The sequence below is a fragment of the Eubalaena glacialis genome, chromosome 5 (assembly GCF_028564815.1).
Source record: "Eubalaena glacialis isolate mEubGla1 chromosome 5, mEubGla1.1.hap2.+ XY, whole genome shotgun sequence".
Lineage (NCBI taxonomy): Eukaryota > Metazoa > Chordata > Mammalia > Artiodactyla > Balaenidae > Eubalaena > Eubalaena glacialis.
In genome coordinates this window covers 6,900,850-6,928,005 of record NC_083720.1, presented here as the reverse complement: position 1 = coordinate 6,928,005, position 27,156 = coordinate 6,900,850, and positions in this window count along the sequence as shown.

Sequence of the window (27,156 nt, the reverse complement as noted above, 5' to 3'; positions counted from 1 at the left end):
AACTTAGATGAATTAAACTAATATTGGAGACAGGAGGAAAATAAAACTCTTGTTTTACCATCTTATTTTCCACTGAAGAAGCTGAAGACTAGAACTACTAAATTACATCCAAAAGAATCAGGATTAGAACCTTTGTTTCCTGCATTTGTTCTGTATTCTCTTTCCATTCTATCACATTCCACAGTGCCTCCCTATATTTTATGAATTAAAAAAAAAATCATCAAAATAGACTACTCCATAAAATTATAACTGCTCTTAAATTTTTACACATCAATATAATCTTTTAAAAAAATTTTTGTTTAATCTGTAGTCCACCCTTTTAGCTATTTTAGACACTGGAGATACTATGTAAGATCTTTAATTATGCAATACTGAACATTTTACATAGAAGAATAACATATTTCTGGAGCTTTCAGGGGAAAAAAAGAAAAATTCATCTAAGACAGAACTGAAAAATTAAATAGAAAAGCTCTCTTCAAGAGGAACATAATATTTTAGACTACAACTCTAAGTATCAAAAGGCCCAAAATTTCATGCACTGCTGCCTTGACATTTTGAACCATACAAGGCCCCTTGCTCTCATCAGGTATGCTTCCACACAGGGAGAAAAGTTCCCACCTGGCCAGATCTTCTATCAGCTGGACCAGCTGGACCCCACCTGATCCTCCTCAACCTAATGGGTTTCACTTGCTTGCAAGTCCTCAAAACTGTTCAAATAAGCCAATCATACCCTCCCACAGGTACCCCACCCTCTTTTTACTATAAACCGTACCTCCTAAGGACCCTGTTTATTCACTGTATTCCTGAGTACAACCCTGTATCCTTGTGTGGCATGCCAAGTCCTCCTCTGGGATGTGAGTGTATTTGATTAATAGACTTCTGTTTGATTGTTGGGTGGCATGTATTTGGCCATGAAACTGTGGGTGAAATCCAATTCACCTGACTTCACTAATCAACGTCATTTTTAAGAATTGCTTGTCCTCCAAGCGGCAAACAGCCTAAACAATGAGATGTTTGCTCAAGTTATTTTCCAGGAGCTTGGAGTCAACTGCATCTAATTCAAGCTGAGCTGGTTAAGACAGAGAGGACCACCAACCATTCAACTGGGCATTTACAAGTGTCCTCAGTGACTTTTGACATCAGAGGGCAGAAAACCACCCTCAGAACATGCAGAGGCCTGTAGTCCAGTTATGTCTGCAATAGGATGATTACCACACTTTTTCCGATCACCTTTCCCCACACTCCCCATGCCTCAGACTACCATGCATCTTTATTCTTTATCCCATAAATTCCCAGTGCCCCTTGCCTTTAGGGAGGCGAATCTGAGATTTGTTCTCCTGTCTCCTCGCTTGGCTGCCTTGCGAATAAACCCTCTCTTTGCAGCAAACCTCAGTGTCTCAGCATTTTGGCATGTGTACATAAGGCAAACAAACCTGATTCGGTATCAGCCATTTCATACTATTTAGAGCAGAGAATCCCTTACTCATCAGCAGCGTTAATAGGAGGTGATCAAAACACCCTATAATATGGTACCAAGAAATAACAAAACAAAATAATTTCTCTAAATCTACTTTGGGGCAACAACTGCTATACTTTAAGCTCCAAATATCAGATTTTAATACCTTTTTCATCATCTAAGGTTGCATTACCTAAACTTAAAAACGATTTCAACTACAAAAAAGAAACCTGAATTGTATAGAATAGGAGAGTAATAGACAAGAGCAACAGAAAATTCAGATCTTTCCAGATCTGCCCTAAACTCCTACAACAAGATACACAAGTCCAGCTTGAAGATTTCCATATTCATCTAATGCCTTGTAAACATTGGTGTTCCATACAAATGATATGATAAAAATTAGGATAAGAAAACACAAAAGAGCAAAAGAAATTTGGTTTCTGTCCATTTTAGTTGTTCCTTGATTCACCGTATTATAATAAATAAAAAGTTAGCTTGATTTAGATTAAGGACCCGAATTTATGATAACAATGAAATACATGTTACCGAAGTGTGGCCAAAAAAAAAAAAATGCAACGCGTTATGACAGAGAGCATGAAAATGCCTGATTTTGATATGAAGAAATTTTTCATATAATACTAGAGTGATTTAGAAGAATATAAACCAAGTTAAATTGAGGCTAATGATTTTAAAACTTTTAAAAGTCAATAGACAACATTTTATATTATAAACTTCACATTCATTTTAAAAATATTCAACAACTCTAGACCCTAAAACGTTTGTGGAATAGTCATTTGTTTTATTCATTTTATTTATACTGTTCAACTGCATTGTAAGTTTTCACTGTGTTTAACAGCACAATCTCACTTCACAAAGCATACATTTTAAACTTGAAATTATGGAGTAAGCCTTTTTATTTAAAAAATGAAAAGTTTTTCACAATTCTTAAAATATTATTCATTTTATATCAAACTGTATAATTTATCAAAAGCAAATGGCTTATATCTATAAATTTCCTTTCTCAATAAGCACAACCAAGAGCATACAGATTTGTTTCTTCTCACAAACTACACATCTTTATGAGGGATGTCTCCTCATGTTATCATACCTCCTTAAATTTTTTTTCTTACTTCATCCTTGTAGATTAACTTTATGAGTTTTATTTTGACCTATCACATTTATAATATATGGTACTTTGAGAAAGGATGCAAATGCATTTCCATCTTGACCCTGCACCTGGATAAGCATATTTTCTTGACACTGCGGCCTCTGTTAGGACTGAACTGGTAGAGATGTCTTAGAAAATCTATTCAGAATTTCAGATGTTACCAATGTACATTACTTCAGTTCTAATTTGGGATGCATTACAATCTAGCTTACAATCTAGCTTAACCAAGCCATTAAGCCTTCTAAACCTCAACATTTTTTTTTCACCAGTGAAGTGAGGAGTCTGGAACTATTTCAGCAGCAAAAAAACGTTATGAATATATAATTTTGACTCACTGACTTTTAAATATTTATTTCTTCATACATTTACACAGTTCAAAAATCCAAAAGATAAAATTGTAAACAATGAGAAGTCTGACTCACCCAATCAAGATCAACCTAATTTACCCCACCTCATTCCATCAGAGGCAACCACTGTTGTTACTTTTGGGTACATCACTCTGGGGTGCTTTGTGCAAATATAAATATATACTTATTTTCCCTTTTTATTAAAAAAAAAAGGTAAACTTGATATAGACAATAACCTGAAAATTGTTTTTTTACTTGATGATGTAGCTTGAGTTCTGTAATATCAGTATATAGAAAGTTTCCTTATTTTCTTTTCCTGCTTTACCAGAGTGGTATATTACTAGTTCCCTATTGATGAACACTGGGTTGTTTCCACTCTTCTGGTGTTACAGACAATATTTTAGTGAATTACTTTATAGCTATGTCATCCCATCTATGCAGAAATGTGTATCAGATAAATTCTGGGAAGTGAGATTAGTTGGTCATAAGATAAAGGCAAATATTTTGATTTATTATTATAACTCTTTTTACTGGCATTATACCACTTGTCAACCCACCAGCAATATATGAAAGTACCTGTGTCCCCTTAGCCTGGCCAACAGAATATTTTCTTATTTTCTCATCCTTTGGATTATTGCTAATCTGAGAAGTGAAAAATGTTATCTTGGTTTTTTTTAAATTTGCATTTCTCTTTTGAGTGAGGTTGATACTTTTTTAAATTACTCTTTAAAGTATATTTAAATTTGTTTTCTTGTGTTCAGTTCCTTCTTTCATCTTTTCATATATATCTGTGAGATATTTACATAATTAGTAAGATTAGACCTGCTTCTGATAGATGAGTTGAAAATAATTTTTCCTAGTTCGTCACTTGTTTCTACAGTTCACTTACAGTGTTTTTTTCCTTTATTTTGCCATGCAGAAGTATCTGACTTTGGCATAGTCAAATTTATCAATATTTCCCTTTATGGATTCTGAATATTGAATCATATTTGAAAAAAGCTTCCATACTCTAAGCTTGTAAAAGAATTTGCACATATTTTATCCTAGTACACTTACGATTTTATTTTTTACAGAGTTCTTGCTCTCTTCTAGCACATTTACTACTGCATTAGCTAGTACTTCTAGTACAATTTTGAAAAGGAATGGTGAGAGAAAACATCCTTGCTTTATAACTGATCTTAGTGAAAAAGATCAAAAAAGATTTTGCAAGGTTATTATTTATTGATTCAGTTTAATAGATATACACATATTCAGAATGCCTATTCTTGTATAAGTTTTGGCAAATTATGTCTTTCAACGAATTGGTCCATTTCATCTAAGTTATCAAATTTGTAGGCACAGACTTATTCATAGTAAATCCTTTATTATACTTTCCATGTCTTTGGGATCTGTAGTGCTGTCCCCTCTTTCTCACTTCTCATATTAGTAATTTGCGTCTTGTTTCTTTTTTCCATAGTTAGCCTGGCTAGAGCTTATCAATATTATTGACTGGAGTTGGGTATTTCTTTCCCCCCCAGATCACTTAGGCTCTGATAATACCCCAGCAAGTTAGGCTCAGGTTAACTAGCTTCCCCTGAAGGTTAACAAGAACAGAGTACTCTGGACTATTTTTAAATGGGTTCCTTTTCCCCTTTCTCCGTGCCAAAAGCTTGAGGATATTTTTCTCTGAGAAGTAATGTGGGAGGCTGGTAGAGCTCCTCGAGGTAAATCCCAAAATACTGGAGGGGCCTCCCTATGAGAAAGAAACTCCCTGGCTTTCTCTGGAGTTGTTAATTCTCAGACTTGTCCATACTGGGTCTCCAACAATTTGTCAATCACAGTTCAGGTCTTGCTTCCCCACCACTGGTTCCTATAGTGGTTTCTGCTTATATGTCTCTGCTCTGGTAAGCCGTGACTCCCTGTATTCACCTGTCTTTCTCTCCAACCCTGGGGACAGCAATTTGCCCTGTGATCTCCCCTCTCTTTTGGATACAAAAAGAGGTGTTAATTTTTCAGTCTGTTCAGATTTTTACTTGTTCTTAGGACAGAGTGGTGACTTCCAAACTCCTTACTTACTCCTTACAAAAACTGCTCCAATCTTTACTCAGATTTTTTACTATCCGCTTCACTTGCTGCTCCTGGCCAACAGTACTGATGTCAGAGCTCCTAACAGTTTAATATTTTGATAACTATCTTAAATAATTTTCTTTCCAATATAATAATTTTCTTTTTTGTTAAAAACTTTTTTCAATATAACTTTACCTCCTACATACATTATACCTAAAAAATGAAGAAATAAAAGTAGTTGGGAGGGAGGGGACAGTGGTTGGGCACCAACATCCATATCCTTGCCAAATGCTTTCACTTCCTAAGAAAGTTTGGTAAAAACCATCGTTAGAAAAACACCTCAAGAGGATGAGAAAAGAAAAAAAGTTATTTTCCCAAGGACCTTGGGATTGGAGAAGCTGGGCATATTTCCAGCCTCTCCCACTTATCTCTTTTGGCTCCAGTGCAGCAAAATATCTTCCCCTAAACACTACCATGCTTGAAGGACAGAAGTTAGTTAACTCTTTGATCACCATATATTTAGACCAATTTAGTACACATCATTTAGTATACATCATGAATCACTCTGGTAATAGTGAAATTGTTTTAACATGTTAGGCAAATAGACACTCTCAGAATCTTCCTAACTGGCCATGTAGCATGCATTCACTTATATCATTCAAAGAGAAATTTGGAGGTGAAATATAATGTATTATATAATGTATACATTATTTAATGTATATTATATACATTTTAGCAATGAAAATGCTATGTCACCTAAGTACTTCTAACTCTGCACTGGAAGAGACATGGTCCAAATACAAAATCATTTCTGACATCCTGTATTCTGAAGATAATTTTTAAAAAGTAAAAAATGTGTAGTGTGTATGCATGTGTGTGTGTAATAATTAGTTTCTTAAGTCATAAAGCTGCATATGTGCACGTCATTCCAAAAAAAGCCTGTAACAACAGATTAACTACTCACCCCATACTTGAAATTCTCTTTTCCTGACTCTGTAGTCTGGTTCTCTCTTTCTTTTCCCTTATTCAGAGAGCTTCAACTTGGTTAAAGTCAAAGAACTTCTCAGCTCTTGTATGTTTTTACTTATGATAAACTTCTACTTCAGAGAGGATGGGGTTGAAGGAGTCCTCTGAACACCAACATTTCTAACATCAACACCCCAAATATTTAGTCACAAAAACATAAGGATCCACAGTTTTAGTTCTTGTTTTACTTACCTATAGATTTCTGATTTAGGGCTTCTTAGTTTCAGTCTCTGTTGGAAATTCTCAGGCGTCTCTACTCCTTTGGTTAAAGCCAATGAACTGCAGAATCTAAAGGAAAAATATACACTTTACCATTTTGAACTATAGTTTATTTTTAATCCAGCATGATAAACTTTCTCAAATCTTGGGATATAATGGTCATATCCTACTGAAACAATCCTTTATCACTGGTAAATATATATAGGGTATTTGCTCAGAATGGTCTGGGTGCAACCCTAGCCTTCTAGTGTCATTTTCTTGCCCAAAGATTTTTGTTGTTGTTTTTCCTAATTCCTCCAAATCAACCTAATATTTAGGTTCTAGGTCTTTGTGCTAATCCATATTCGGACACCAACCTTTGAGGTTGATGAAAAGATCGATGGAAAGATGTCAACTGACAAAGATAAATGATATAAATTTTCTTAAATGAAAAAATAAGTGAAAAACTACTAAGACAACCATACAAATTGGGAAATCCAGCATCTTCAGGCTTTCTAAGTCCCCAGTTCCCTATGAGGGTCTATTATTTCTGCAGAAGACTCTTCCAGTTGTAAGAAACCTGCTTTACCATTATGAAGAGGAATTTGTTCTGGTGACTCTTATGGAAAACTTGGCTACGATCATGGTATAAATAACTAATGTAAATAATCTCAATCCATTTTAAAAGTTTTCTTGGACACTGAATGAATCTGAATAATCAGTCTTCAAGGCAGTCCAAGGCTTTATACTTGCTTGAAATAAATAACTTGCCTGGGGATCCACAGATGAAGCCAAACCTGGATTCAAAACTAGGTCACTATCCTTTACACACTCTGCCTTCCTGCCTGTGCACTGTATTGTCACTAACTTTTACAGAACTGATTTCACCTCATTAAGCTTTGAAATTTCACCTCAAATTATACTGACAGAAGGATAGACACAGATGTAGAACTTGCTATGCATTTATTAAAAGTCCATGAAAGAAATTACTTTAAAATATAGGTATTTAAAATTTTTGTCTCTACTTAGCACACATCATTTTCTCATGGACACAGAAAATTATGTTAATAGTCATACTTTCTTATTTTGTTTTGGCTATCAAGAGAGAGTCAAATTTGGGAACACATTTTGCAATGCACAGGAGATTCTGGCCTCAATCCATTTATACTTTCCTTGAAGTTGTCAATTTAACAATTTTTTTTAACAATGTTTCATAAGACCAAAAACATCCATAACTTATATGTGCATAATAATAATTTAATAACTAACAATAACTGATTTTATTCTGTTACACATAAATTATCTTATTTAATTCTCACATTATCCTTAGGAGATATAGACCATTAATCTTCCACTCAGTAGAAATAAAGAGACTCAAGGGCAACCTTCTTTAAGGCTGCCTGCATGCAACTGGACTCAATGTATCCTTATAAGGATAGACTAGGGATGCTGATTGCAGACCAGTGGCAATCTATTTGTATAACTACAGGTAAAGAAGAAATAATGGACTATGAGGGATGGAAGAATCCATCAGACCTTCTTATGACAAATGAAAATAAATAAAAAAGTACCTAAATTGATATTTATTTAAATATGAAGTAATCTGGCCTGAATTACCCAGTTAGACTATTTACATTGCTCACATAAACCAGTAAATTTTTCCATTTCCCTCAAGTTATTTCTATATATAAGATTAAATTATGCTCTATCAATCTTTATTCTAAAATACGCAATGATATAACAACAATGATTTTAAATTGCTTGAACATAGTACAAATTGTTTGAAGAATATCCTATACTTAATTTGAAAATGCCCGCATCTCCACCCAGGCACTTTTACTATAATTTTAGCTTCCTTTCCTATAAAAAATGCAGACATGCCATTTACTGATTAATATTTTATATTGAATATGATTTATAACATTCTCTTTTATTGGGGGCATGTCAAGCACATCAGATTTTAATGCATTGGCTATCTTGAACCATGGCACATAATTTATTTTTATTCCACCAGTCATAAATTTGACTATAAATTTGTGTCATGAAGCTATTTTTAATAAGTACACTGAAATTAATTTGTATTGACCTCAATATATAAGAGGGTTTCTGAAATATGTTATAACTGTAGATCAATAACTAATAAAATTCAAAATCACTCTGTTTGGACAAGTTTTTCCTTACTGGTAGATCTTATCAAATCAAATATTTATTGGGTACTGGGGGTGATATCTTTTTTATGTCTTAGTATTCTCTTAATTTCTAGATGGTTATGAAAACAGCAGGAACCATGGCCTCCTTCCAGAGATACTTAGAGACTGAAGGCTCCTGGGAAGTTAGACCAACTTAACCAGAGACGTCCTGGCCAGTTTGACCGTGTCTGAGTATGGGGATGGGGTACTTTTCAAAAGGAAAACAGGGAGACCGTCAAGATGGGGGAGGAGTAAGACGTGGAGATCACCTTCCACCCCACAAATACATCAGAAATACATCTACATGTGGAACAACTCCTACAGAACACCTACTGAACGCTGGCAGAAGACCTCAGATTTCCCAAAAGGCAAGAAACTCCCCACGTACCTGGGTAGGGCAAAAGAAAAAAGAAAAAACAGAGACAAAAAAATAGGGATGGGACCTGCACCTCTGGGAGGGAGCTGTGAAGCAGGAAAAGTTTCCACACACTAGGAAGCCCCTTCACTGGCTAAGACAGGAGGTGGCGGGGGGGGGGAACTTCAGAGCCACAGCAACAGGGGTGCAGAGGGCAAAGCAGAGAGATTCCCGCACAGAGGACTGCTGCCGACCAGCACTCAACAGCCTGAGAGGACTGTCTGCTCACCCACTGGGCTGGGTGGGGGCTGGGAGCTGAGGCTCGGGTTTCAGAGGTCAGATCCCAGGGAGAGGACTGGGGTTGGCTGTGTGAGAACGGCCTGAAGGGGGCTAGTGCGCCACAGCTAGCAGGGAGGGAGTCCAGGAAAAAGTCTGGACCTGCCTAAAAGGCAAGAGACCATTGTTTCGGGGTGCGCGAGGAGAGGGGATCCAGAGCACCACCTAAATGAGCTCCAGAGATGGGTGCGAGCCGCAGCTATCAGCGCTGACCCCAGAGACGGGCATGACACGCTAAGGCTGCTGCTGCAGCCACCAAGAAGCCTGTGTGCAAGCGCAGGTCACCATCCACACCTCCCCTCCTGGGAGCCTGTGCAGCCCGCCACTGGCAGGGTCCCGTAATCCAGGGACAACTTCCCCGGGAGAACACATGGCACGCCTCAGGTTGTTGCAACATCACGCCAGCCTCTGCCGCCGCAGGCTCAACCCGCATTCCATACCCCTCCCTCCCCCCGGCCTGAGTGAGCCAGAGCCCCCTAATCAGCTGCTACTTTATCCCCGTCCTGTCTGAGTGAAGAAGAGATGCCCTCAGGCAACCGACATGCAGAGGTGGGGCCAAATCCAAAGCTGAACCCCAGGAGCTGTGCGAACAAAGAAGAGAAAGGGAAATCTCTCCCAGCAGCCTCAGGAGCAGCGGATCAAATCTCCACAATCAACTTGATGTACCCTGCATCTGTGGAATACCTGAATAGACAATGAATCATCCCAAAATTGAGGTGGTGGACTTTGTGTGATTTTGTCTGTATAGCTTTGATTTTACCATTTGTCCTAGGGTTCGGTCTGTCCGTTTTTTGGGGTCTTTTTTAGTATAGTTTTTAGCACTTGTTACCATTGGTGGATTTGCTTTTTGGTTTGGTTGCTCTCTTCTTTCTTTCTTTCTTTTTTTAAATTACATTTTAATTTTTTTTTACTTTTAATAACTTTACTTTTTATTTTAATAACTTCATTTTACTTTCTTCTCTCTTTCTTTTTTCTCCCTTTTCTTATGAGCCGTGTGGCTGACAGGGTCTTGGTTCTCCAGCCGGGGGTCAGGTCTGTGCCCCTGAGGTGGGAGGGCTGAGTTCAGGACATTGGTCCACCAGAGACCTCCCAGCTCCAGGTAATATCAAACAGCGAAAGCTCTCCCAGAGATCTCTATCTCAATGCTAAAACCCAGTTCCACTCAACGAACAGCAAGCTACAGGGCTGGACACCCTAACAAACAACTAGCAAGACAGGAGTTGCAACCCCACCCATTAGCAGAGAGGCTGCCTAAAACCATAAGGTCACAGACACCCCAAAACACACCACCAGACGTGGTCCCGCCCACCAGAAAGGCAAGATCCAGCCTCATCCACCAGAACACAGGCACCAGTCCCCTCCACCAGGAAGCCTACACAAACCACTGAACCAACCTTAGCTACTGGGAGCAGACACCAAAAACAATGGGAAATACGAACCTCCAGCCTGCGAAAAGGAGACCCCCAAACACAGTAAGTTAAGCAAAATGAGAAGACAGAGAAACACAAAGCAGATGAAGAAGCAAGGTAAAAACCCACCACACGAAACAAATGAAGAGGAAATAGGCAGTCTACCTGAAAAAGAATTCAGAGTAATGATAGTAAAGATGATCGAAAATCTTGGAAATAGAATGGAGAAAATAGAAGAAACGTTTAAAAAGGACCTAGAAGAACTAAACAGCAAACAATGATGAAGAACACAATAAATGAAATTAAAAATTCTCTACAAGGAATCAATAGCAGAATAACTGAGGCAGAAGAACAAATAAGTGACCTGGAAGATAAAACAGTGGAAATAACCACTGCAGAGCAGAATAAAGAAAAAAGAATGAGAAGAATTGAGGACAGTCTCAGAGACCTCTGGGACAACATTAAATGCACCAACATTCGAATTACAGGGGTCCCAGAAGAAGAAGAGAAAAAGAAAGGGACTGAGAAAATATTTGAAGAGATTATAGTTGAAAACTTCCCTACTGTGCTAAAGGAAATAGTCAATCAAGTCCAGGAAGCACAGAGGGTCCCATACAGGATAAATCCAAGGAGAAACACACCAAGACATATTAATCAAACTATCAAAAATTAAACACAAAGAAAACATATTAAAAGCAGCAAGGGAAAAACAACAATTAATATACAAAGGAATTCCCTTAATGTTAACAGCTGATCTTTCAACAGAAACTCTGCAAGACAGAAGGGAGTGGCAGGATATATTTAAAGTGATGAAAGGGAAAAAACTACAACCAGTATTACTCTACACAGCAAGTATCTCATTCAGATTCAAAGGAGAAATTTAAACCTTTACAGACAAGCAAAAGCTAAGAGAATTCAGCACCACCAAACCAGCTTTACTACAAATGCTAAAGGAAATTCTCTAGGCAGGAAACACAAGAGAAGGAAAAGACCTACAATAACAAACCCAAAACAATTAAGAAAATGTAATAGGAACATACATATCGATAACTACCTTAAATGCAAGTGGATTAAATGCTCCAACCAAAAGACATAGACTGGCTGAATGGATACAAAAACAAGATCCGTATATGTGCTGTCTACAAGAGACCCACTTCACACCTAGTGATACATACAGACTAAAAGTGAGGGGATGGAAAAAGATATTCCATGCAAATTCAAATCAAAGAAAGCTGGAGTAGCAATTCTCATATCAGACAAAATAGACTTTAAAATAAAGACTATTACAAGAGACAAAGAAGGACACTATATAATGATCAAGGGATCGATTCAAGAAGAAGATATAACAATTGTAAATATTTATACACCCAACATAGGAGCACCTCAATACATAAGGCAAATACTAACAGCCATAAAAGGGGAAATCGACAGTAACACAATCATAGTAGGGGACTTTAACACCCCACTTTCACCAATGGACAGATCCTCCAAAATGAAAATAAATAAGGAAACACAAACTTTAAATAATACATTAAACAAGATGGATTTAATTGATATTTATAGGACATTCCACCCAAAAACAACAGAATACACATTTTTCTCAAGTGCTCATGAAACATTCTCCAGGATAGATCATATCTTGGGTCACAAATCAAGCCTTGGTAAATTTAAGAAAACTGAAATCGTATCAAGTATCTTTTCCAACCACAATGCTATGAGACTAGATATCAATTACAGGAAAAGATCTGTAAAAAATACAAACACATGGAGGCTACACAATGCCCTACTAAATAACAAAGAGATCACTGAAGATATCAAAGAGGAAATCAAAAAATACCTAGAAACAAATGATAATGAAAACATGACAACCCAAAACCTACGGGATGCAGCAAAAGCAGATCTAAGAGGAAAGTTTATAGCAATACAATCCTACCTCAAGAAACAAGAAAAATCTCAAATAAACAACCTAACCTTACACCAAGAACAATTAGAGAAAGAAGACCAAAAACACCCCAAAGTTAGCAGAAGGAAAGAAATCATAAGGATCAGATCAGAAATAAATGAAAAAGAAATGAAGGAAACAATAGCAAAGAGCAATAAAACTAAAAGCCGGTTGTTTGAAGATAAACAAAATTGATAAACCATTAGCCAGACTCATCAAGAAAAAAATGGAGAAGACTCAAATCAATAGAATTAGAAATGAAAAAGGAAAAGTAACAACTGACACTGCAGAAATACCGAGGATCATGAGAGATTACTACAAGCAACTATATGCCAGTAAAATGGACAACCTGGAAGAAATGGACAAATTCTTAGAAAAGCACAACCCTCTGAGACTGAACCAGGAAGAAATAGAAAATATAAACAGACCAATCACAAGCACTGAAATTGAAACTGTGATTAAAAATCTTCCAACAAACAAAAGCCCAGGACCAGATGGCTTCACAGGCAAATTCCATCAAACATTTAGAGAAGAGCTAACACCATCCTTCTCAAACTCTTCCAAAATATAGCAGAGGGAGGAACACTCCCAAACTCATTCTACGAGGCCACCATCACCCTGATACCAAAACCAGACAAAGATGTCACAAAGAAAGAAAACTACAGGCCAATATCACTGATGAACATAGATGCAAAAATCCTCAACAAAATACTAGCAAACAGAATCCAACAGCACATTAAAAGGATCATACACTATGATCAAGTGGGGTTTATCCCAGGAATGCAAGGATTCTTCAATGTACGCAAATCAATCAATGTGATAAACCATATTAACAAATTGAAGGAGAAAAACCATATGATCATCTCAAAAGATGCAGTAAAAGCTTTTGACAAAATTCAACAGCCATTTATGATAAAAACCCTCCAGAAAGCAGGCATAGAGGGAAATTACCTCAACATAATAAAGGCCATATATGACAAACCCACAGCCAACATCGTTCTCAATTGTGCAAAACTGAAACCATTTCCTCTAAGATCAGGAACAAGACAAGGTTGTCCACTCTCACCACTATTATTCAACAGAGATTTGGAAGTTCTAGCCATAGCAATCAGAAAAGAAAAAGAAATAAAAGGAAGCCAAATCGGAAAAGAAGAAGTAAAGCTGTCACTGTTTGCAGATGACATAATACTATACATAGAGAATCCTAAAGATGCTACCAGAAAACTACTAGAGCTAATCAATGAATCTGGTAAAGTAGCAGGATACAAAATTAAGGCAGAGAAATCTCTTGCATTCCTATACACTGATGATGAAAAATCAGCAAGAGAAATTAAGGAAACACTCCCATTTACCACTGCAACAAGAAGAATAAACTACCTAGGAATAAACCTACCTAAGGAGACAAAAGACCTGTATGCAGAAAACTATAAGACACTAATGGAAGAAATTAAACATGATACAAACAGATGGAGAGATATACCATGTTCTTGGATTGGACAAATCAACATTGTGAAAATGACTACACTACCCAAAGCAATCTACAGATTCAGTGCAATCCCTATCAAGCTACCAGTGGCAGTTTTCACAGAACTACAACAAAAAATTTCACGTTTTGTATGGAAACACAAAAGACCCCAAATAGCCAAAGCAATGTTGAGAAAGAAAAACGGAGCTGGAAGAATAAGGCGCCCGGACTTCAGACTATACTACAAAGCTACAGTAATCAAGACAGGATGGTACTGGCACAAAAACAGAAATATAGATCAATGGAACAGGATAGAAAGCCCAGAGACAAACCCACGCACATATGGTCACCTTATTTTTGATAAAGGAGGCAAGAATATACAATGGAGAAAAGACAGCCTCTTCAATAAGTGGTGTTGGGAAAACTGGACAGCTACATGTAAAAGAATGAAATTCTATACCTAACACCACACACAAAAATAAACTCAAAATGGATTAAAGACCTAAATGTAAGGCCAGATACTATAAAAACTCTTAGAGGAAAACATAGGAAGAACACTCTATGACATAAATCACAGCAAGATCCTTTTTGATCCACCTCCTAGATAAACAGAAATAAAAACAAAAATAAACAAATGGGATCTAATGAAACTTAAAAGATTTTGCACAGCAAAGGAAACCATAAACAAGACGAAAAGACAACCCTCAGAATGGGAGAAAATATTTGCAAATGAAGCAACTGATAAAGGATTAATCTCCAAAATTTCCAAGCAGCTCATGCAGCTCAATATCAAAAAAACAAACAACCCAATCCAAAAATGGGCAGAAGACCTAAATAGACATTTCTTCAAAGAAGATATACAGATTGCCAACAAACACATGAAAGGATGCTCAACATCACTAATCATTAGAGAAATGCAAATCAAAACTACAATGAGGTATCACCTCACACCGGTCAGAATGGTCATCATCAAAAATCTGCAAACAATAAATGCTGGAGAGGGTGTGGAGAAAAGGGAACCCTCCTGCACTGTTGGTGGGAATGTAAATTGATACAGCCACTATGGAGAATAGTATGGAGGTTCCTTAAAAAACTAAAAATAGAACTATCATATGACCCAGCAATCCCACTACTGGGCATATATCCTGAGAAAAGCATAATTCAAAGAGTCATGTACCACAATGTTCATTGCAGCACTATTTACAATAGCCGGGACATGGAAGCGACCTAAGTGTCCATCGACAGATGAATGGATAAAGACGATGTGGCACATATATACAATGGAATATTACTCAGCCATAAAAAGGAATGAAATTGAGTTATTTGTAGTGAGGTGGATGGACCTAGAGACTGTCATACAGAGTGAAATAAGTCAGAAAGAGAAAAACAATAGTATGCTAACGCATATATATGGAATCTAAAAAAAAAATGGTTCTGAAGAACCTAGGAGCAGGACAGGAATAAAGACGCAGACGTAGAGAATGGACTTGAGGACACGGGGAGTGGGAAGGGTAAGCTGGGACGAAGTGATAGACTGGCATGGACTTATATATACTACCAAATGTAAAAGAGATAGCTAGTGGGAACATAGCACAGGGAGATCAGCTTGGTGCTTTGTGACCACCTAGAGGGGTGGGATAGGGATGTTGGGAGTGAGACGCAAGAGGGAGGAGATATGGGAATATCTGTATATGTATAGCTGATTCACTTTGTTATAAAGCAGAAACTAACACAACATTGTAAAGCAATTATACTCCAATAAAGATGTTTAAAAAATAATAATAATAAAAATAAAAGAGGTTTTTAAAGATGAAAAAAAACAAAAGGAAAACAAATTGCTTAGCCTTGTTTATGGAATTATATGGATGTTGTATACTTTACAGAAAAGAAATACTGATGGTTTTTCTTTTCTAATGTAATAGTAGTGCGTTTGAAAATGAAATCATCTCTTTATATCTTTGTCTCTTATCATCCCCTCTCTGTAGCTGGAAATCTAGAGTCTTGTGAAAAGAACTACGTCAGGAATGACTGAGGACCTCCAGGTTTGCTGCTCATGCTGGACTTTTGCTGAGCACTCTAAATTAAAAATGCTGAATAGTTGCCAAGTTGCCAAAAGGAAAGAATAATGCTGAGAACTGAAGTTTTCCTGCACTAAAGAAAACATACTTTTCCGTAGCAACGAATGAGATGCAGTCTATAACCCAATCATATGTACAGAACAATTTTACCCTCCAATCCAAATTCTTGGTAAACAACTTATGTAAGCCTGCATTAACTTCCCCCTTTTTCCCATAAAAACCCCTACCCATTTTCCTCTGGTAGGACACTACTATGCGTTCCTCCTGAATCTGAGATCCCCGAACTGCAATTCAGACTCCAAATAAACTGCCTTTTTGCCTCCTTATAGTTCGTGGTCCTTTCCGTTGGCAGTCTTAGCACCGATTGAACTCAATTTTCTGTTTTATAAATGAGTAAACAAAACTTCAAGAATATTGAATTACTGAATTGGAAATTGCAATAATTAATGAAGAATATGTCTGTGTATTAATGTAACAGTATTTACTGAATACCACTATACCAGACCCTCGAGCAAGTGTGGAGATAATGTGTGAAACGGAGCAGATACGTTCTCTGCCCTTGTGGAGCTTCGGCGTGTACTGAGGAAGAGGGACGCGTCAACGAAATACCTTGCCATATGATTACAAAGTATTATTAGTACTCTGGAAAAAAGAAACAGGGAGAACTACGAGACATAAGTAGGTGACTTCATCAAGCTCATAGAACCAGGCAAAGAGTCTGTGAGAAAATGGCCTTTTACCTGAGATACGAAGGAAGAAGAGATGTTTAGTCACTTTTGATTCTATGCTGCACTTTTTTCCTCTCAGGTTTTAAATTTTCTGAATTTAGGATATAACTTACAGTCAGTGGCACATCCTTAACTAACAGTCCTTTCTCTCTCTCTCTCTCTCTCTCTCTCTCTCTCCGGCTCTCTCTCTTGCGGTGCGCGGGCTCTCGCCAGCGCACACGAACTTTCTCGCGAAATTGCGACCTCCTCACTAGTTCTCGCCTGCGCAGGCGCGTTTTCTCGCGAGATTGTGATGTCCGGCTCTCCCCCTCTCGCCACACTCTCTCGCGCGAGCCTATTTCTCTCAGTCTTTCGGGCCTCACTTCTCAGCTGCACAAAAACTATTATTATAAAACCGAAATAAATCGCTGTGCATCTATCAAAATGGCTTAAAAATGATCTGAAATGCTGGCAAGGATATAGAGGAACTTGTTCACTTGTACGTTGCTGGTGGGAGTGGAATGTAAAATGGTAAGGCACTGTAGAAAAGGTTTAGCCGGTTTCTTATAAAACGGAACATGCACTAACCCTGTGACGCAGAAATTGCACTTTTGGGCATTTAATCCAGAGAAGATGAATGTGCCCTAGCAACTTTATAAGTAGCCAGAAACTGGAAACAGCCCAGATGTCCTTCAGCCCGTGAATGATTAAACAATGATAGGCCTATACTATGAAATACTACTCGTTAATGAAATGGAACAAACTACTATTGAAACATGTATATACTGAGGACACGTAGCACTCAGATATTTGTTTCTAATGCCATTCTCTGCTATGAGGAGCCAGGGATCCTTGGATAAATGGCTGATTGTAGAACTGATTAAGTAAATGTAAAAGATGAGCCTGGAACCTCTTGTGTTGTCAGCAAGTGAGGGACTTAACAACAATAAGGAAGCGAACAAAACAGTGACGGGGGGTATGTGAAAGGGACCCAAGAGCCAATTAGATGAGCGCCCAAAGCTGGAACAATTTAAACAACGAAATAAATAGTATTGGAAGAGAATCTAAAGTATAGAATAAGTACCCATGAGTCTATAATGATTAAGTAAATGATCGAATAAATAAATGTGGGAGAAGAGACAAATCTCCTGCAGAAGAATTCCATGTAATTTATGCAGACACCTCACCCTCAAGGAAGTGGTGCATAACTCCCACTTCATAAGTATGGACTATGGCATAGTGACTTCCTTAAATTACCATTTTGGAAAGGGAGAAAAAAGACTTCACTGGAGAAACCTGACCAATACTACCTCAGGTGATCAAGGTTAATATCAACAGTGATAAGTCATATCGATAGCCTGTGCTATCCCTGATAATGAAAATGAAAATGACACTTTACCTTTGTGGTCTTCTTCCCCAAAACCCATAACCCCAGGCTGATCATGAGAAAAAAACATGAGACAAATCCAGTTGAAGGACATTCATCAAAATACCTTAACAGCACTCCTCAAAACTGTCAAGGTTATCCAAAACAGAAAAATTCTGAGAAACTGTCACAGTCACGGGAAACCTAAGGAGATTTGATAACTAAACGTAATGTGGTATTCTGGGTGGGGCGGTGGTACAGAAAAGATGACATTTAGGTAAGTACTAAGAAATATGAATAAAGAATCTACTTTAATGATAATGTATCGTATTTTTCACTAATTGTAACAATTATCCTGTATTAACGTAAGGTGTTAATAGCGGGAAACTGGGTGTGGGGCATGTCAGAACTCTCTGAACCCTCTTCACAGTTTTCCTGTTAAGCTAAAGGTGTCCAAAAATTGTAAAATATATTACCAAAAAAAGTAAAAAAGAGAAACAATTTAAAAGCTTACATGCATTCCATTTGTACAGTATCCTTGAAATTACAGTACTGTAGAGACGGAGAGCGATTAGTAGTTGCCAGGAGGAAGGGAGGTGGCTGTGGCTATGAAAGAGTATAACATGGGATCATTGTGATGGAATTGTTCTGTATGTTGACTATGGCAGTAGTCACATGACTCTACTCATGATAAAATTGTGTGAAAATACACACAAGTGAGTGCATGTAAAACTGGTGAAAACTGAATAATGTTGATGGGTATAATAAACACTGAATAATATTTGTATAAATATTAATTTCCTGGTTGTGATATTGTACTGTAATCCTGCACAGTGTTAATTGGCAGGAAGTAGGTGAAAGGTTTACAGGAATATCTCTATTATTTCTTAGAACTGTATGGAATCTACAGTTATCAGTAAAGAGTTAAATTAAAATATTATTGTGCCTTACAATCATGGCAATAGATTTTATGGTGTACAATATGAAAAGTAGGATAGGGACACAGGTTGTGAAGATCTTTCCAGAGAGAAAGAATATCACATGCAAAAAGACTTGACCTAGAAGAGATTATGTTGCATTTATTGAACAGACATGAAAAAGAGCCCATGTGGCTGGAGTTTGAGTCTAGGAGATAGTGGTTCAATATGAGATTGGTGGGAAATAAATGGTGACCATCTTGTTGAGTCTTTTAGGGCACATCAAAATTTTGTTCTTAGTTTTAAGTGCCTTTGTCAGCCATGAAAGTGGAAAAGGTTGTTTAGCATTAACTTTTCAGTCAGTGCAGCCAGGGATAAATTTATATTTTAGAAATGCTCTGATACTTAGAAATTCTTATTCTTGTAAATTGATTATATGTGCTTCTTGGCCAGGTTTTTCTATATTTACGCCACAGATCCATATCCTTACTGGATATTTGACCTTGAGCTAATTACTCAACCCTTTTAAACCTCAGCTTTTCACATTATATTTACACAGACTTGCCTACCTAGTGATCACCAAACCCTCATGAGTATGTGACCAGGACCAAACAAAATAATCCATATGCAGCACTTAGCATAGTGTTTGGCACCTATTAAGCTTTACATGATAGCCATTAATTTCTGTTTCTCATAGACTTTTAAGAATTATACAACTATTATAGATTAATTACATAAAATGTCAGAAAATAAGGATGAAATAAAATAAAATACTTGTTATGGCACCTGCATCCATTTCACCCTTAAATGGCCATGCACTAAACTCAGCTATAATGAAAAAGGAGGATCGTGGGGGACAACGAGGAGTCTGCCACATCAGTCTTCCTCACTAACTGTAAGGGCCCAGAACAACACTTTTTACTGCTATATATCCAAATTAGAAAGGAGCACAAAAAATATTTGCTAAATGGATGGGTAAATTAAAGTTGATCTATAATGGCCTTCATTTATCCTGTGAAGTAAGGTAAGGTTTTCAACAAAGAAAGGAGTGAGGGAGAGAGAGGATTTGAGTGGTGAATCTTTGAGATAACAGCTACAGAAACGTAAAATATAGCAGACACAAAAAAAGATTAATGCTAAGAAGTGCTGAAGTCCCAGCTGAATGTGAAGCCCATACACGTGCAGTATTGCATATTAACTAGTTTTCTGTTACATTCTCTCCAGTTAGAGCCTAGGATTAAAATCAGAGAAATGTGTAGCCAAATTGAGCCAGTAGTAAGAGCAGGCAGAACAAGAATGGTGAGAGTAGAAGAAACCAGACATATGGGTATTGATTAAGGAGTGTATTCCACATAAAAAGAGGGTGGAGTTGAGGTGGGGTAGACTGTAGATGCTTAAAAGAAAATATAGAAACACAGTAGTGATGTATACATAGAGTCCTTATAATAGGACTAAGTGAAAGAATAGAACGTCAGAATGCTGAAAATGGTATATTCAAATTGTTCTATACCTCATCTTTCAACAGGACGATGATAAGGTTCAGGTAAGGTCTCGGATGCATTTTGTTCACTTTATTAGCTCCATTTATTGTCAATTATGTGCCTTGTCTCACATATTATTAAATAAATTATTCGTATCTTGGCCAAGTTATAAATTAGAAACAACTGGTATGAGCACAATAATTATTTAGATGTGCATTTTTATGTTTACTTAATCAATTAAAATTTTGAGAGCATGCTTCATAACGTATAAATGTATTTGTATAGTACTATTTTATCAAATATATAAATAAGTCAATATAAGTATAATGGGAATACGAATCATGATATGTTTAAGAATTGGTTGCACAATCAAAACAGATATGAGATTAGTACCCAAGAGGATGAAAGAGCAGATGTCGGCATGTTTAATTAGGGTAAAAAATTAAACAGAAACCTCAATTAAATAGAGTTGAGCGACCAGAAGGGGGAGCTCTCACACCCTGAGATGAAAGCAGAGTCCAACAGGAAAAAGATTCCTCTTCTTTCCTGGCAAGTACCCAGCCAGTGAAAAGCCATGGACTTTTTGTTTACTACCTCTCCCAACTTTCCTTTCCTCCCTATAAAAATTTTCTCTTTCCTTTGCTATGAGAGGACTTGAATGTGTCTCACCATGGTTGCATATCCCTATCTGCAATTCTTTGCTGATCCCAAATAAATCCATCTTTGCTGGAGAAATATCTAGCAGTCTTTTTGTTTCAGGTATACATTAGACATTAATAAGAAAATAAATATTAGAGAAGAATTGGAGATATAGAACAGTTACTGGATATTAACCCTTATTTTAAATTTAACCTGATATATTTGTTTAGGAAACATTTATGCTTTCTTTAATGATTAGAGAACATCTTTCAGAAGAATCAAAAAGAAAAAAAAAAAATTTAAAAAGAGGGCCAGCCTGGGCAATATAAACAAATATAAACAAACAAACAAAAACAAAAACGCACATGCCCCTAAAGAAAACATTTACCCTCTCTGAGTCTTATTTTTCTCATCTGGAAATGAAAATAATTGGTTTCTATTTCTAGTCAGAATTTTTTTTCCAAAAGTTCTTTAAGAAAACATAGGAAATATATATGTTAAAATGATTTTTTTTTTTAATTTAAGAAAAATCTGTATAAAGGGACAAAAGAAGGAAGGCAATTAGATGAAGCCAGAAGAAATAATCCTACCTATGAGGAATATGTAGCCAAAATGAGCCTATGAGTAGGATTATTAGTATATATATATATATATTTTTTAATGTGAAAGTTTTTGTAAGTCATTGTCTATACAAATGCAAAGAATTATTTTTGTTACCAAACGTGAAAGAAGAAAGATCAGATGCTTTGGTATGCAGAGAACTGATGTTTCTTACATCAGCCCTGAAGTATCAGCATAACTTAAGCTTCTATTAATGCAAGAAAGAAGTGAAGGTTTTAGGAAGATGCTTTTAGTCCTTTTTGTTCTCACACACAAAAATGACACAATTCTTTCAAATGAAGTAAAGGTTACTGATGTAGCAGATCACCTCTAGAGGAAAGGGATAGAAAGAGCAATGAAGCAATAGTGCCAAAGGAGAAAGACTTAGATGGAATGGCCAGGTAAGTCACAAGTTTGAACCAAAAGAAATTTATTGGAAGAGACTGAGTCAGTCTTTTATCTTTTACGAAGCTGGTCAAAGGAATAAACCACTTATAAAAATATAATCACTGGCTATTTTTATAGAACTCGTAAAAAGAGGAAGACTTTTCAAGTGGCTAAGATCCTTTTCAGATTTTCAATCCCATATTATCAGACATTGCTTTTTCATTCATTTACTTTAACTCTTTATTGAGATTGAACTTTCTGTCTGTATGTATTTTTTCATAGTAATGTATACATAAAACATTGTGTAGCACACAAATATAATTAAATTATATTCACTTCTTGGTGTCTTTGGAAATGGTGCCTGTAGCCAAAAAAAAGTGTAATTCTCATTACTAGCATTTTTGGTATCATTTATTCATGTAGTTGAACAGTAAAAAAAAGGAGAGATCTTAAGACAGTCTATAAAGATGTGACAGTTTTAAATCCAAAAATAACATTTAATAAAATGTTATTTGCATTCTTTCTTTCCCTTTTTGACTTGTAATAAATAATTTTATCCAGCTAAATACTATATTAGTTTTATAATCATTTATTTACCATTACTTTATAGTTATATTTTATATGACTTTACTATCCATTTATTATTACTTAAAAGGACATTATCAATGAGCACCACTAAAGCATTTTTCTATAGTACATATACATACCTATTTGTCTTTTTGTGAACTTGTAGTTATAATCTAATTGTGAGCATTATTTGAATGAGCTAAACTCTGGAAATGATCTCAGATATTTTCCTGCATTTTTTTTTTTCTTTCTCCTGATTGTACATTGAAAAATAGGACTGACAATTCTGAAAAAATTTCCCAGAGTAGCTCTTCAAATGTAGCCAGCAGATGTCTTAGACTCATCCAATCAATACATTGTGTTCCTTTCTCCTCCTTGAGTTGGGACACACCGTACAATGCAACTTTGTTTGGGACATTTGGATATAATGTTACTTACCTGCTACTTGTTCCTTGAGGTACTGTCAGTATAATTTGAACAGACCTCTAAATGTTGACATGACCTAATTTACAAAGCAAGGGGGAAAATAATAGTTCTTTTATCTTTAGAGAGGTAACTCTGCCTGGTTCAAGAATAAAACTATTAGACATAGTGAGGCTGAATGGTTAAAAGTAATGGCAACTAAAGCAATAAAGATATAATTCACATCTGTGAAGAAATAAACAATAGGTTTATTAAGGAAAAAATATAGCAAGTGCCAACAATATATACAGCATTGTGCAATATTTGGGTACATACAGATCTGGTATGCTCTGAATTTACTAAATTCTGATTTATCAAATAATGAAAAAAATTGCAAGGATTAAAATTATATCTGTAATCAATTGTATGTACATACAATATGGTGGTTAGAATTTAAAGGCATGTTCAACTTTTTTTTATTTGTAGGTAGTTTATTTATTTTTCAATTTTTTAAATTTTTATACAATTTTTAAAGGTTACTTTCCACTTAACAATTATTACAAAATATTGACTGTGTGCCCCCATGTTGTACAATACATCCTTGAGCCTATCTTATACCCAATAGTTTGTACCTCACACACCCCCATATTGCCCCCCCCACCCTCCCCACTGATAACTACTAGTTTGTTCTCTATATCTGTGTGTCTGCTTCTTTTTTGTTTTATTCACTAGTTTGTTGTATTTTTTAGATTCCACATGTAAGTGATACACAGTATTTGTCTTTCTCTGTCTGACTTATTTTACTTAGCATAATGCCATCCAATCCACAAGTCCATCCATGTTGCTGCAAATGGCAAAAGTTCATTCTTTTTTATGGCTGAGTAGTATTCCATTGTGTGTGTGTGTGTGTGTGTGTGTGTGTGTGTGTGTGTGTGTGTGTATGATATATATATATCTTCTTTATCCATTCGTCTATTGATGGACACTTAGGGTGCTTCCATACCTTGGCAATTGTAAATAATGCTGCTATGGACATTGGGGTGCATGTATCTTTTCAAATTAGTGTTTTTATTTTTTTCAGATATACACCCAGGAGTGGAATTGCTGGGTCATATGGTAATTCTATTTTTAGTTGTTTGAGAAGCCTCCATACTGTTTTGCACAGTGGCTGCACCAATTTACACTCCCACCAACAGTGTACAAGTAAGTGTTCCCCTTCCTCCACATCCTCGCCAACATTTGTTACTTGTGTTCTTTTTGATGATAGCCGTTCTGACAGTTGTGAGGTGATATCTCATTGGGTTTTGATATGCATTTCCCTGATGATTAGCAATGGTGAGCATCTTCTTATGCGCCTGTTGGCCATCTGCATTACCTCTTTGGAAAAATGTCTATTCAGTTCTTCTGCCCATTTTTGAATTGGGTTGTTTTGGTTTTTTGATGTTGAGTTGTATGAGCTGTTTATGTATATTGGATATTAACCCCTTACTGGTCATATCGTTTGCAAATATTTTCTCCCATTCAGTAGGTTCTCTTTTCATTTTGTCAGTGGTTTCCTTTGCTGTGCAAAAGCTTTTAAGTTTAATTAGGTCCCATTTGTTTATTTTTCTTTTTAGTTCCATTATTCTAGGAGACAGACCCAAAAAATATTGCTGCAATTTATGTCAGAGAACGTTCTGAGCATGTTTTCCTCTAGGAGCTTTAGAGTATCTGGTCTTACATGTAGGTCTTTAATCCATTTTGAGTTTATTTTTGTATATGGTGTTAGAGAATGTTCTACTTTAATTCTTTTTCATGTAGCTGTCCAGTTTTCCCAGCACTACTTATTGAAGAGACTGTCTTTTCTCCATTGTATATTCTTAAAGGCATGTTCAATTCTTCATTTTCAATTTCTTCCCTCTGTAGATGTCTCCACCACTTTATTATAAGCAAAGTAATTTAGTTCATATACTCCCTTTGCACTTATATCATGTCATGAACTGTAATCAAAATTAATAAATGAGGATTCATATTTATAAAATTATTGAAACTATACGAGTCAGTTGTTAAAGTTTCACAACCTTCTATGTATCATTTTTTAAGGTTTATCCATTTTTTGTTTTTATTATTGGTTATAAATCCCTCCAATTAGCTTTTGAAAAACCTGACACCCAGATATGCATGTACTTTTCCAGAAGTGGAAAATAGCAAATTTTTTTTACAAATACTATAGTGATGTTAAAATTGGCACTGATCTTTAGATCTGAGTTGGCTCATTCTATATGTTGGTTTTAGCAGTCATTTTTTTTTTTAAATTAATTAATTTATTTATTTATTTTTGGCTGTGTTGGGTCTTCGTTTCCGTGCAAGGGCTTTCTCTAGTTGCTGTGAGCGGGGGCCACTCTTCATCGCGGTGCGCAGGCCTCTCACTGTCGTGGCCTCTCTTGTTGCGGAGCACAAGCTCCAGATGCACAGGCTCAGTAGTTGTGGCTCACGGGCCCAGTCGCTCCGCGGCATGTGGGATCTTCCCAGACCAGGGCTCGAACCCGTGTTCCCTGCATTGGCAGGCAGATTCTCAACCACTGTGCCACCAGGGAAGCCCCAGTTTTAGCAGTCATTTTTAATCATTTTCACAAACAGAGCTTATTGTCTCCTATAACTCCCGTGCTTGTCATTAAAATTTTGTTTGTTTTACAGCTAAAATTTATTTCATCCAGCCCTGTCATTTTACAATCAAAATATTTATAAATATACTTGTAATATGACGCTATATAAGTCGAATGGGTAATATATACTTACAGAAAATGTTAAATAACATTGGCTTATTTATTGATTGGCTTCCCTCCCATTGCTATCTGCCATTTCTCCAGTTTCTCTATCCATAGGCAGGGTTTGTTACTTATTTTTTGCTTTATGAAGGTATTGGATATATTTTAAGCATATTTAACCTTTTGAATAAAAATGATGGAATACCACATTGTAGGAAAATAAAAACTAACAATCACACAAAGACCTGGTTAAATCCAAATCTTCACTTTTTCTATACATACAGCTGAGCATCTGGAACATGGCTGGGGAGAAACATACAATCATACTCATTGCTCTCACTTTACCAAACTCAACCGAGCCCTTAATTGTACTTGGCAAACATACATTTTTCCTTAGTCCAGTCACTTTCTCAATCCCCAAGGTGACTATTTCATCCTTGCTTCTGCTCCATAAATTTCCAAAATCGTCTCCTTCACTCTCAGCTGATGACTTTGTTTCCTATTTCACTGAAAAAAACAGAAATAATGAGAAGAGAATTTTCCACCTTTAATAGCCACATCTACACCTGCCTCAGGCACTCTGCCTTCTTCACTATTATTCTAGATGAGTTCCCTGCACTCCTAGCAAATATTTATTACTCATTTGTGTAGTAGATAGCATCCGCTCTTGTCTACGTGTCTACATGATGTCCACATGTCTACATGGACTAGAATCTGGTAAATCTTCTCTTTTTCTACTATGTTACTAATTGTTCCCTTTCTATTGGATTATTTTCATGATATTATTTCTGTTATTTAAAATGATTATATAAGCAACCAACCTCTCTTGATCCAGGTTCCTCTTTAACCGTTGCCTCATTTGTCTCCTTCATTTACAATGAAGTTATTTGTCACCAAGTTTACCCTCCTCCTCTTCTGTCTTGAATCTAATTATATATGGTAAATATAATTATATTTCTTATATATTATTAACTAATATATGTTTAGATTCAGTGGATATTGGAAAAGAAGATATTTCTAGCATCAGGTTGATTTGCTATGTTAATCATGTTATTTAGGTATTTTATATCCCTAATTATTATTTTGTGTTTATTTGACATTTCTGTAGTAAAGAGGTAAAATGATGCCGATTATTATTCTCCTTGTATTTTCTGAAGGCTTTGCTTCATGGTGTTTGATGCTGGGTTCTTTTCTCAGAGTTATTCATAAATGATGCTCATAATTATCTGTCATACTGTATTAGTTGCTAGCATCGCCATAATAAAGTACCACAAATGGTGAGTTAAACAGAAGAAATTTATTTTCCCACAGTTCTGGAGGCTAGAACT